At 45.5% G+C, this 13,816-nt stretch overlaps 1 protein-coding gene across 1 annotated transcript in view; it reads right to left on the bottom strand.

Moving 5' to 3' along the window:
• Nucleotides 1-8,422: 8,422 nt before the first annotated feature.
• SEPT2 (septin 2) overlaps nucleotides 8,423-13,816 on the bottom strand; it is a 52,256-nt gene continuing 46,862 nt past the window's right edge. The window contains exon 13 of the mRNA XM_027876105.1: nucleotides 8,423-8,993. The gene's annotated coding sequence lies outside the window, so the exon portion shown is untranslated. The remainder of the gene's footprint in view (nucleotides 8,994-13,816) is intronic.

Here is a 13,816-nt window from a genome sequence, read left to right as displayed (position 1 = left end):
AGAGCACACCAAGGAGATGTGAAAAGCTGGGCTAGAGTCTCATTGTGGGAGCTTGAAAATCCAAGCTGAGTAGTTTGTATCTTGACCCTGAGGCAATCAGGAACCACCAAAGATTTTAGAATAGCAGTGACGTGGTCAGAGTAGGGCCTTGGGCAGACTGGGGAAGCTACATAGAGGCTGCAATGAGACTAGCAGAGGTTTCCCTTAGGGAGACTACACTTCGATAGTCGAGGTCAGAAGGGAAGAGGGCTTGCACCAAGGTGGTGATGGAAAGGGATGGACTTGTCCAAAGCCACAGAGATAGAACTGAAAAGCCTTAGTCACTCCAACTTAACCTGGTGTAGTCCTAGCACAGATGAGGTTAGAAAGGATCTTTAGCTCTTAAATTGCACATGATCCAATTTTTTTACTTGAGGTGTTGCTGCCTCTGTATTAGATTGCCTATTATCTTGGAAACGTTTAGCTTGAATAGACAGACCGACAGACAGACAAATAGAGCATTTGTTAAGTGCCTACTAGATGCCAGGCACTGTACTAAATGCTGGGAATCTAAATACAAATCAAGAAGACCCCCTAATGGGGGAAGACATTCTAAATGGAAGGGAAACAGGTTGGGGATGAAGTGGAGGGGTACGGCTCCTCAAGTGGGGTGTCTACTGTGATGCAGTTAAAAGGGGATCCTGGTTTAAATTCCTTCCTGGTTTAAATGACTTCTGTCATTTTTTCTCTGTAGCTTTGGACAGCTACATCTCTATGGGACTCAGTTTCCCTAGCTTGAAAATGGGAATTGGCCAAATTTCCTTCCAGTTCTTAGAGCTGGGATCCTGTAGTCTCTTCATTCATACTATGTAAATGCTTTTTCTTTGGCATCCAGTTGCCTCATTGGCAAACCTTTGTACATATCACACTTAGGTCAGACCAGCCCTGGCAAACAATTTTCACGTAAAAGATGTGATCAGCAAGCACATATGGTCCCACTGGACACTTCCAAAGGAAGTGCTTGTCTGTGGAAGCTGTTGTCTTTACAACACAGAACTATTGGCTGAAATCATTAGAAACAAACATATCCTTTGATGAAATTAGGACAAGACATACCATCACCAAGAGCACCTAATCTTCCCTCCCTTCCCTTCTCACTAGCTCCCCTATCCCAGGCCATCCCAGAACCCATTCTGAAGAGACAATTAGCAGGAAGTCCAAGTAACACCAGGGAATCTTTTACCCTTTACACTGCCCACCGACCTTGGGTGATATGGGACTCAACAGAGCCATTCAAATGCTTCCAATGAAATGGAGCACCACCTAGGTGCTCCTAGCCTCACCTCGGTGCTGGATCTGGAGTTAGGAAGACCCAACTTCAGACAATTACGAGCTGTGTAACTGGGCAAATTGCAAACTCTCTGACCCTCAGTTTCCTCATATGTGAAATGGGAATAATAATAGTAATACCCCCGTCCCCAGGATTGTTGTGAAGTTCAAATAAGATCATAAATGTAAAGTGCTTTCAGTTGTTATTGTTATCTTCATTTGTATCATCTGCCCTGCTTCTCTGCCATGCATTCCCCTGGCTCTGCCATCGCACCTACTTCTACTCCCTAGGGAACTCTGGCCCTTGCCGTTTGCCCTGCAACCGGCCTTTTGTCTCCCCCAATCGGTTTATCAGCTCCTGGAGGGCAGAGACTTGTTGCTTTTTTCCGTTTGTATCCCTAGCGCTTAGCACAGGGCTTGGCTTGCAGTATGTGTTTAATAAACATGTGCTCATTCATTCATTCAAAATTCTTCTGGCAGCTTCCACAAGACGCCTGGCCACTACATCCCTCCAGGAACTTCCTGATTGGCTAATGGAGTCACTGGGGGTTTCCCGGGCATCCTGGCAGGCACATTTACAGAGAGACATGAAAGGAGCAGGTCATAGACCTGGAGCCAAGGAGATCTCAGAGACCACTGAGGCTAGCTCTTCTTTCATTTTACAGATGAGGAAACTGAGGCCCAGACCAGGTCAAAGTCATGTAGCTAGTGACAAAGCATGGATTTTAACACAAGCAGCTTGGACAAAAGCCCAAATATACAAACATTCAGGGGCAACTGAAGCTGCCCTGGAGAATTTAGTGTTTTTGAAACGTGTGTGCTTCCCATACATAGATGTGTGTATGTAGATAGATACAGAGTCCTGATTGCTCATAACATCACCAGCTTCCAATTGCTCCATTCTAATTTTTAAGGAAGTATTTTCTTCAGTGAGCTTTTGGACTTCCTTTTCCATCTGGCCAATTTTGCTTTTTAGGGCATTCTTCTCCTCATTGGCTTTCTGGACCTCTTTTGCCATTTGGGTTAGGCTATTTTTTAAGGTGTTATTTTCTTCAGTATTTTTTTGGGTCTCCTTTAGCAAGCTGCTGACTTGTTTTTCATGATTTTCCTGCAAAACTCTCACTTCTCTTCCCAGTTTTTCCTCTACTTCTCTTACTTGCTTCTCAAAATCCCTTTTGAGCTCTTCCAAGGCCTGGGACTGATTCCTATTTTTCTTGGAGGCTTTGGATGTAGGAGCTTTGACTTTGTTTTCTTCTTCTGGTTGTATGTGTTGATCTTCTTTGTCACCAAAGTAAGATAACATAGTCTGACTCTTTTTGTGCTGCTTATTCATGATCCCGGCCAATTACCTGAGTTTTAAACTCTTTGTTAAGGTAAGAGTCCGTTTCCAATGTGGAGAATATATTGTCCCAAGCTTCGGGGGTTTGTACAGCTGTTTTCAGAGATACTTCTAGGGACCTGAAAAGTGTCAGTTCTTCCAACGTGCTATGATAAGGGGCAAGGTGCTTTCTCTCCACCACCACTGTGAGCTCCACCACGCCAGCTCTCCTCCTCACCCCAGGACCGCCCCTCAGAACTGTGACCCAGATCCAAGCGTGGGCAAAGCAAGAGATTTCTGCCTCAGCCCTGGCAAAGAGATCCTTGCAATCCCCCTCTGAGCAGCCACTGGATTCCTCCTCAGTCTGTGGGCCGGAAGCTCAGGAGGCAGCCGCTGCCCCAGAGGCCACGCTTGGGACTTGCAACTGAGATCTAGCTTCTCTCTCACTGCAGAAACAGACTTTTCTCACTGACCTTCTAAGTTGTCTTTGGAGTTTGTGGGTTGAGAAGTCTGGAAGCTGCCACAGCTGCCCTGGATTCAGTCCTCTGAGGCCTGCTCCAGGGTTGCTGCGCCCTGCGTGCCCACACCAAACTGCGCTCCTCTCCCCGCCCGGCGCGATATACCTTTCTGATCAACCATCCAGGTTGTCTTGGGCTGGAAATTTGTTTCACTCTGTCCTTTTGTGGGTTCTGCTGCTTTAGAATTTGTTTAGAGCCACTTTTTATAGGTATTTGGAGGGGTTTAGGGGAGAGCTCAAGCAAGTCAATGCTTTCCCTCCGCCATCTTGGCTCTGCCCCTCTAGATAGATAGATTATGTGTAAGAGATATATAAAATGCAAAATGTGTACGTATCTATATAGATAAAGGATGTGATGAGATGGCTCCTGTCTCCATCTGTTCTTTCCACTCCTTGATTTCCTCATCTCTAAAATAAAGGAGTTGACGTAGAGAACCTCTCAGGTCCCTTCCAAATTTAGATCTAGTAGCCTAGAATACACACACACACACACACACACAAACACACACACACTCACACTCATATACACACACTCTCACACACTCATATACACACTCTCACACTCATACACACACACTCACACACTCATATGCACACACTCACACTCATACACACACTCTCACACACTCGTACACACACTCTCACACACTCATATACACACACACTCACACTCATACACACATACTCACACACTCATATACACACTCATATACACACACTCATATACACACACTCTCACACACTCATACACACACTCTCACACACTCATATACACACACTCTCACACTCACACACACTCTCACACACTCATATACACACACTCATATACACACACTCATATACACACACTCTCACACTCACACTCAGACAGATACTCACACATGTGTATATATGCTATACGTTCTATCTGTAATAAAATAATATAGATCTACAGCTCAGTACCTGACACATAGTGAACACTTCATGTCTTCTCTGCCCCTTTGCTGACTAAGGTGCCAAGGGGAGTATCCTTTGACTCATTTTGAAGGCTAGAAGAATGGGGAATCCATAGCAACTTAATCAACTTTTTCTTTTGTTGTAAATGTTTGTCAACTGACTGTTGTTTGCAAGCAGCCTGTGAGCAGAAACCCCCTCCCTCCCCTTTCTTGGTGCCTTGCTCGGGTGGGTGGGCACTCTGTATATTTGTGGAATTGAATGGAGAGAATCAGTTGGGTGGGGGTGGGAGTGGGGGTGGCAGTCAGGCTGCAGCCCCAGGCCAGAGCATGCCCAGGGCTCCCACGTACTACAACCTGCCAGGCCTGCTGGCTGGGTTGGCTGGCTCCAGCCTGTCCCTGGCCTCCTCTGCCCTTGGAAATGATTTTATGATAAGTTTTGTCTTTGACTCATTCAGACGTGGTAGTGAGAGGGAAGGTGAGACGACAGGGCACCGCATCTGCTGAGGGCAAGGAGGTCCGGAGGGGCAGGGGACACAAGAACAAAAGGCTGGCAGCACCTTTGGGGGGCCGGGCGGGTCTCAGGTGCATGGCACGCCAACCCTGGGGGGATTAAAATGCAGTGGCACACTGCCCCCTTGTGGTAAAGAGCCAAGATGGCAGGAGATGGCTGAAGGGGACGCCCATTTTCGCTGTTTTTCCAGGACCACAGATGGAGAGATGGAAGGGCTTCAGTGACCACCTTTCCCAGCTCCCTCATTTTACAGATCATGGAACTGAGGCCCAGGCTACTACATCTGGAGCCGGAAGAAACCTCAGAGGGCATCCGGTCTCACCACTTCATTTGACAGTGAGGTTGGGGGCGGGGCAGGTTTCAAACTTGAAGGGACCTTAGAGGTCATTGTCTATTCCTCTCATTTTGTATTTAAAAATAAAATTTATTTGATTGAGCATGGTATAGTGGATAAACAACTAGCCTTGGAGTCAGGAAGACCTGGGTTCAGGTCCTACACCTGACACACACTGGTTGTATGACCCTGGACAAGTCACTTAATCTCCTTGTGCCCCAGGCAACTCTCTAAGACTAGAATTTACGGGTGGGTTGCCAGTCTCTATCACAGGAGAGAGTTTGTTCACTAAGAATTCTCTGCACTGATGAACTCACAGGCCCAGAACTCATCCCTCCTCAAAAAATATTGTACTGACAATTTTCTTTTTATATCACTGTGCACCCCTTCCTTTCTTGCTCATTTTTATTTACTTGTTTTTGGCACTCTTTGTGGTAAAGATGGGAAGCCTTGGACCCAACCAGAAGGAACAACTTGCCCCCGTTATCCAGCAAGTGAGGGGAACAGCCAGGATCCAAAGCCAGATCCTCTGACTCTTACACTGGCCCCATTGCTTTGCTGTAGCAAAGGTCATGGATTTGAGGAAGGTGACCATTATTATGATCTCACCAGGACCAGCCAGTCCATCATCTGACTGGCTGCCATCCAAGGTATCATCCTGCCCAACAATACTGCTAGGCAAGGGTTCTTAACCTGGAGTCCACAGACCCAAGGAGTCTATGGCTAGATATCAGGGCATACAAGAACTTGGATGGGAATTAGATACATCTTGACTTTTACTTATAATTCATTGAAATTTAACATTTCCTTCCAGTATGATTTAAAAAAAAAAAGAACATGATTCTGAGAAGGGGCCCTTGGGTTTCACCAGACTGTCCAAGGGGTCCACAATGCAAAAAGTGTTACAAACCCCTGTGAGGCTCCCTGCCTTGGGATAAATCCTTCTAGGATTTGTCATTTTCTTGGTATTGGTGTGATATATTCCTTTCCCTAATACAGATCTCAATCTCTCTCCTACTTAGTCAATAGTCTTTGAGAAGTGACTGAAAATGTGATCACCATATGGAAAACCTCCCAACCCAGCTAGTGCTGGTCCTTGGATGACACATTCAGCCAGTCAGCAAGCCTACCTTTTCCATCTGGATGAGACCTGGCATAGTTTGTATCAGTCTGGCCTACCCTCTATCAGAGAGCCCCTCACACCTTCCTAGCACAATAAGGCACCAGAGGAAGGCCTCCTGAGGTGGCTCTGCATACCCTGCAATGGTGCCATGTGGGTGAGTGAGCTCTCCCCCAATGCACATTGAGGCCTGTCCCATCTGTTTGGCCTTTCCAGTCTTCTGACACTTGGCTCTCTTCCATGATCCTCTAGTCTAGGCATACTGACTCACTGCTCCTCAGACATCATGCTCCATCTCTCATCTCCACACTTGAAGCCCCCCCACCTTGGAAAAGCGAGAGAGATATCTGCTTGTAGATGTTCTTTGGAGCCCAGCTGTTGCGACTATTCTCCCATTTACATGACCATGGGTATTGTGTATAATGTTTTCCCAGTTCACTTATTTTCCTCTGAAGAAGGCTTCAATGGAAGAAATTGACTGTAATCTTCTAATCTAAGTCATGGATGATAGGATGTCAGAGCTGGGACCATAAAAATCAATACATTCGGTGCCTTCATTCTACAGGTGAGGAAACTGAGGTTCAGAAAAGTCAATATTAAGATAGTGTTTTAAAAATTGTCTTTTGTTAATTAAGAACTGGACAAACATGTACATTTCCTCATACAACAAAGAAGAGGAAAAAGAAGAGGATCTCTGCAACCCTATATATGAGTTAGAGAGTGTTTCTAGGTTTGCAAAGAATTTTGGCTAGATGAGCTCATCTTATCCTTATAACTACTTTGTGAGGTAGGTGCCATTGTTTTCCTCATTTTACAGATGAAGAAACTAAGGCTCAGAGAGGAAAAATGACTTTCCCAGGGTAACACAGTTACCCTGTTAGTGTTAGTAAGTGTCTGAGATAGAATCTGAACTCAGGTCCTCCTGACTCCAGGTCCCGTGGGTAATCTACTACAACATGAGAATTCTTGAAGATCATGCAGAATGAGATCACGAGAGGCCAACAAATCAAGTCATGTTTTGGACTGAATTTGAAGAAATTTAATTTGGATTAAATGAGGAAAAATCAGAATACGGACACAGTAACAAACCAGTTGAGCTGAATGGGGAACACGTGAGTCCCAGATGAGCCGCAGGGTGATCTCAAAGGCCATCTAGTAAAGTTTTTTTGGGGGGGTCATGATCTGTGTTGGTAGAGGGGATGGTCTCCTCTAAAACATTAAAGGAAGCCCCTCATGGTATTGGGATTCTCCAGTTTTTTCCCTGCCTCTCTTGGTAAACTTTACCAACCATTGTGGTGTTCCATAGCATCTGGGTAGTAATCTGAACATGAATGCGTCATTGTAGGTCACGCATCATGAAATTCCATTTGGCAAGGATTTATTGAGCACCTATGGTATACCCAGCCATAGGCTAGGCCAGAGTTGGACTGATGAGACCCTTTGCAATTCAACAACATTTCATGAGTTGGCACAAAGACTGTCTGGATCCCCACCAGCTGCTCAAGCCTTCCCTCCCGATTCACCTTGTATTGAACGGCTTTGGGTATATTTATACTTATTCACTTTATAGTTCTGCTGTGTAGATTGATACGTGTATCTGTTGTCTCCCCATTAAAGGGTAAGGGATAGTTTTAGGTTTTGTGTGTGTTTCCCTAGAGTCTGGCACATAGTAGGTGCTTGATAGTAGATGGCACTTGTTTGTTGATAGAGGCAATGATCCATTAAAGGAGACTGAGAAGGAAGGGTCAGACAAGAAGAGTTGTGAGGAAGCGGCCAGGAAGCACCAAGGTTTGGGGTGGTCATCCTGTCAAAAGCTGCAGAGGTCAAGGATGATGATGACCCAGACAAGGCTTTAGCAGCTGAAATCTTTGGTGACATTGGAGAAAGCAAAGCAGAAAGACTGGGAGCCGGATTGCAAGGGGCCTTTGAGGACATGGGATGTGAGGGAGTGTGAGCGAAGCACCAAGGGGAGAAGCTTTTCTCCCAGTTCGGCTGTGAAAGGGAGGAAGCCATTCCAGGCTCAAGCTCAGGTTGTCAGTTCAAGGCTTAGCTTCTTAATACACAAGGACAGAAAGGAAATCCTCTAAGCTCCAGCCATGAGTGGGAAGAGTCTGAAAGCAGGACTGTTTCCATTTCCATCATGGAAGATGGGAAAGATGCAAGTTTAGGTCAGAATTTTGGAGCCCAGGTCAGAAAGGAACCCAGCAATAGTACAGAAATAATTGATGTCCAGTTTTACATCCTAAAAATGCAACCAGGGTTTTCATTTGAGTCCCAAGGAGACCTACTTGCACACAGGTTGGTTTCTATTTTCAATTTGCACAATGTCATTCATACATTTGCACAATAGTCTTCAGAGCAGACTCAGTGTCTGTTTTAGTTCTTTTAAAAATAGGACAGGTTTATTGAAAAACGCTTCATGTACAGGTAAGAGACTGGCCTGGTTATCAAGGGTTCTCAAGTCCAACTACCCAAGACTGCCTGATGCATGACTGTTGGGGGGTTCCAGGTGCTGGTTCAGCACCCTCTGCCTCCTCTCTGCTGTCTATAGTGCTTATGCTTTCATCCTGTCTCCTGGCCACCCCTGCTACTTCTTAGCAGTCTCACAGTTATCCCAGGTCTCCCAGCTCCTGGCTTGGCCCAGCAGCCCCTGCTGGCTCAGGTCCTCATGGTTCCCTTAACTCAGAAGATGCATCTCCTCACGTCCTGTCTTTCTCTATGGAGCATGCCTATTCTGCCATGGGAAGGGGCTTTTGCCTCCATATTGTCATAAAGGGTTACTCAGCTTCTTTTCAAAGTTGCTGTTCGGCCAGAAATAGAAGTTAAGCTCATTGGCCAATTGACGTGAAGAATCCACCCTAGTTCCTTTTCTGCAAAGAGGGCCACATGCCATCTCCAGTCCTGATGCATCTCTTCTGTTCCCCACATCTCAAATGCTAGGACATGCTACCTACAAAGAGGATAAAGGAGAGAAATAGTCAGTGTTGGAGGAAGTGTGGGAAGATAGGCAAACTCATGGACTGTGATTGAACTGTGTGAATTGGTCCAGATTTTCTGGAAAACAATGAAGCCTTCTGAAGGAAAAGTCATTAACTTCTTTGTTCCAGTGATTCCACTTTGGAAACACTCAAAGGATTTGGTCATCCTGTCAGTTTGGTTTTCCCTCTGCCTGGTCATCCTGTGTTTTTCTTGTCCTTGCCGTCCCATAATTTCACCACATTAGAGTCTACTCAATGTGCTGGAGGCCTTCCTCACTTCTTCCTAATATTTCAAGGGTACTGGTGGAGCATGCCGGCCGTCCCCCTTGCTCTTGCCCCAGGACCAGCCCATCTTCTTTTTTCTGTCATGCAGTTCCTTCCTAACATCTTTTACACGTCTTCCTGCTAGCTCTTAATTTGCTATGTGTTTTAGGCTGCTCACATCAGCCATGGGTTTCTCCATTGCCCTCTGTGAGACATTCGTTTTTAATACTTCGACAATTGTCGCAGTCCATGTGTGCCTCCTAAGCAGCAATGAACATCTTACCCAGAGCAGCCAGAGACAGAAGAGGCTTCTATTTGCCCAGATCTTTATGGCAGAATTTGGGGGGGGGGACAGCAAAAAAATTGTGGAAAATGGTGCCCATCAGTTAGGGAATGGCTAAACAAATGGATGCTGTGGAATAGTATTGTCCATTAGTAATAACGTATACGAGAATTCAGAGAAATATTGAAAGGCTTGTATTAAGGGAGAGTAAAATAGGCAGAGCCAGGAGAATAATATGCACAAGTACAGTAATGTCCATGAAAAAAGGGTTTGAAAGGCCCAGACTGGACTTTATTAGTTTTGTTAGCTAAGTTTATTAGCTTTACCCTCAAACCTTCCCCCCCCCCATCTCCCCTATTATCTTCCAGGGCACCACCATCCTCCCAGCTCCCCAGGACCACAATCCAGGTGTCATCCTTTTCTCTTCATCATCCATATCCAACCAGTTGCCAAGGTCTATTGTTTCTACCTTTCGAACATCTCTCACACACATGTCCTTCTCCCCTCCATGCACAGGTCCTCATCACCTCATGCCTGCTAGTTGGTCTTCCTGCCTCCAATCCCTCCTCCACTCAGCTATCAAACTGATCTTCCTAAATCACAGGTCTCAACCACGTCACCCCTCTATCCAGTCAACTATAGTGGCTCCTCTAGGTTCAAATATAAACTCCTCTACTTGGCATTCAATGCCTTCATAACCCGGCTCCTACCTACATTTCTGAGCCTCTTACACCTTACTCCCCTCCAGAGACTCTAAGAACCAGTGATCCTGGCTTCCGGGCTGTTGCTCCAACAAGACCCTCCATCTCCTGCCTCCGGGCATTTGCCCTGGCTGTTCTCTACACCCCAAATTCTCTCCCTTCTCATCTCTGCCTTGTGGCTTCCTTCAAGTCCCAAATAAAGTTATGCCTTTCATAAAAAATCCTCCCAAGTCCTCCTTGATCTTAGTACCTTCCTTTCCTCTGAGATGACACCGATTGTATTCTGTCTAGATCTTGTTTGCATGTTGTCTCTCCCCCATTAGATTGTAAGATCCTTGAATGTTTCTTGTTCTCGGACTTTTTTGTACCCCACAATTTAGCATAGTGCCTGACAGGCACTTAAATCCTAGTTGAGTTAACAAGCTCAGCCTGGGAACTCATGATGAGAAAACATTCCTTCCTTTGGGTAGAAAGGTGGGGCAGGGGAAATGTAGCAAATGTCATCAGAGTTGGTAACTGTGTAGGCAGGTTAGGCTGAAGTGTTTTTTCTTTGTTACCAGGGAGGTCTGATAGTGGGGAGGGAGGGAAAATGATTTTGTTGTAAAAAGAAGAGGCTACAATATAACTTAAGATGAAAAAAAAAATACAAAACCCCTCCTAATAATATAGATGTGGCAGTGTGATATCGTGGATACAAAGCTGGCTTCAAACCAGGAGCCCTCCTGTGCCTGGGCTGTGTGACTCTGAGTAAGTCACTTAAGCTCTTAGAAAACCACAAATTAACATTATCTAGGTGGTACTATATTTTTCTTAGTTTTTTAAAAAACATTTCCCAATGACATTTTAATCTTTCTGGGCTCCCTCAAGAGGTTTACAGCCAACAGTGAGCATGACACTTCTCCAACTCACTAAGGCTGTAAGTGGCGGAGAAGGTACTTACCTGCATTGGTAGAATGAGTTTGAACTGGTTTGGCCTGTGGGGGACCACACCCAGAACATCTTCCCATCTGATCCAACCACTTCACTAAGACATTGACGGATAATCTCTGCTGTGTCCAAGGGGGCCAAAGGCATCTTTGGGAAAAGGGCATCCAGCCAGCTTGCAATGGACAGCGTTACATAGGGTGCCTTACACAGTGCTGGCATGGTGAAACCACTCCTCTGGCTAGAGGAAGAACTTCTGAGGGTGCTCCATGGAGGGCTGCTGAGGGAACTGGCAGCGAAGTGTATGTGTTGGCAAATCCTGCCAAACCGGAAAAGCTTCAGGTCTGACCCAATGATAAACAGTGATGTCTGTGGGTAGTGGGCCGATGGTGCTAAAGAAACTCCTCACCAGGGCATGCTGGAATCTGGGGGTGACTGTAAGTGGCTTATACTGACGAAGGGAATACCCACACCCCCAAAATCAAAGAAACTCCCATCAAGAGAGCTTAGGTAGAGCCGTATAAATGTGGGCCATGGCATCACCCCTACAGAGCAGAAAAACAATGCAGCACATAATTCCAAAGCTTGAATTACACACACCAAGCTCCAAAGTGAAATACCTGTTACTTTACCATAGTTGGGGTCAGGAAGATGCAATTTGAACTCCTGCCTCAGACATTTACTAGCTGTGTCACCCTGGGCAAAGCATTTAACCATTCTCTGCCTCACTTTCCTCAGCTATAAAATGGGGGTAATAATAGCATCTGCTTCTCAAGATTTTTGTGAGGCTCAAATGAGATATTTGTAAAATGACCTTATAACTTTAGAGTGCCATATAAATGCTAGCTGTTTTATAGCTCTACACACACACACACACACACACACACACAGATACACGTATACACACACAAATACATTTGCCACACAATGAAGTTTGAACTAGCATCAGTCCTTCAAGATGCATTTAAGTGTCCATCTCAGTTTGATTGAGACAACACTCATTCTGTGATTGAGGCTAGGTAAGAAATGAGACAGAGAATGGCCTCTTTCACCTAGTCAAAAAAAAAAAATCAATGTGGGAGAGGAGGACCCTCAGGGTTTCTGCCCAGAGCAGAAACAATTGCTACTTATATTCACTCTGAGCTGGTCAGGGCCCAAACAATGAACGAGTGGGGCTTGGCCTGGGACCTGTTGTTAGCCAATCAATAAGAGCCAGAATGATTTAGGTTTAAGGCAGGGGTGGGGAACCTGCAGCTTTGAGGCCACATATGGCCCTCTAGGTCCTCAAGTGCGGCCCTTTGACTGAATCCAAACTTCACAGAACAAATCCCCTTAATAAAAGGATTTGTTCTGTAAAATTTGGACCTAGTCAAAAGGCCACACCCAAGGACCTAGAAGGCCCCATGTGGCCTCAAGGCTGAAGGTTCCGCACTCCTGGTTTAAGGCATAGTCCTTAAGAAAAAACATCTAGTTTGTAAACCCCAAGATATCTTGTGAGGTTTCATCTATCAAAATTTACATTCCTTTGGGCAGGGCATCCACAGGCAAGGGTATGATATCCTATGGCAGAAAAAGGTTTGCTGCTGCTGCTGCTATTGCTACTACTATGCTGACTACCAGGCACAAGGGATTCATATACTAAGAATGAAAGAATCCCTGCCCTCATAGAGCCTACATCCTAACGGAGGAAACACCACGCACACACGTTTGTAGAGAATAAAAATAAGTACAAAATGCAGGTTTGGGGGGAGGGCATGAGAACACAAGCTTGAGCTTGAGGAGGTGAGGAAATGCATTCTAGAAATAGCGGATGGCCAGTGCAAAGGCATAGGAAGAGAATAAGCATTTATACAGTGCCTGCTGTGTGCCAGGTATTATGTTAAGTGCTGTACAAACATCTCTTTTGATCCTAACAACCTTGTGAGGTAGATGCTGTTTAGTACGCCCATTTTAGAGCTGAGGAAATGGAGGTTGCCTGGGATCACAAAGTTGGTAATTGAAGTCAGATTTGAATTCCGGTCTTCTTGACTCCAGGGCTCTACCCACTCTACCCACTGCACCATCAGCTGCCTCATGGCCATGAGAGGTAAAGTATCATGTGTGTGGTACAGAGAGGTCAGTCTGGCTGGACTGCAGAGTGTGGTAGGGGCAGTAATGTCCACTGAGACTGGAAAGACAGTGGGGCTATTGTGAAGGGCTGAGTTTACATTTGATCCTAGAGGCAATTGGAGTCACTGGAGATGGTTGAGAAGGAGAGTCACAGGGCCAGATTTCTTAAGGAAGATCATTTTGGCAGTGGTGTATAGGATGGAGAACTGTGTATAGGGGACCACTGAGGCAGAGACATCACTTAGGCTTTTGCAATAATATCAGCAGGTAATGAGGAACTGAAATGGTAGTAACTATGGGACTTAGAATGGAAACTCCTAGAGGGCAGGGACTGTCTCATTTTGTATCCCTCACGCTTAGCATAGTGCCTGGCACATAGGAGGTGCTTAACAAATTTTTATTGAATTGAATTGGACAGAGAGACAGGATCAAATGCAAGAAGACTATGGAAGTAGAAATGGCAAGATTTGGCAACTGGTGAGAAAAGATGAGACGTTAAACCTAAAGCAGAGAC

Source organism: Vombatus ursinus, unplaced genomic scaffold (assembly GCF_900497805.2).
Source record: "Vombatus ursinus unplaced genomic scaffold, bare-nosed wombat genome assembly UNPS02014810.1, whole genome shotgun sequence".
Lineage (NCBI taxonomy): Eukaryota > Metazoa > Chordata > Mammalia > Diprotodontia > Vombatidae > Vombatus > Vombatus ursinus.
This window is presented reverse-complemented; position numbering and strand designations above follow the sequence as displayed.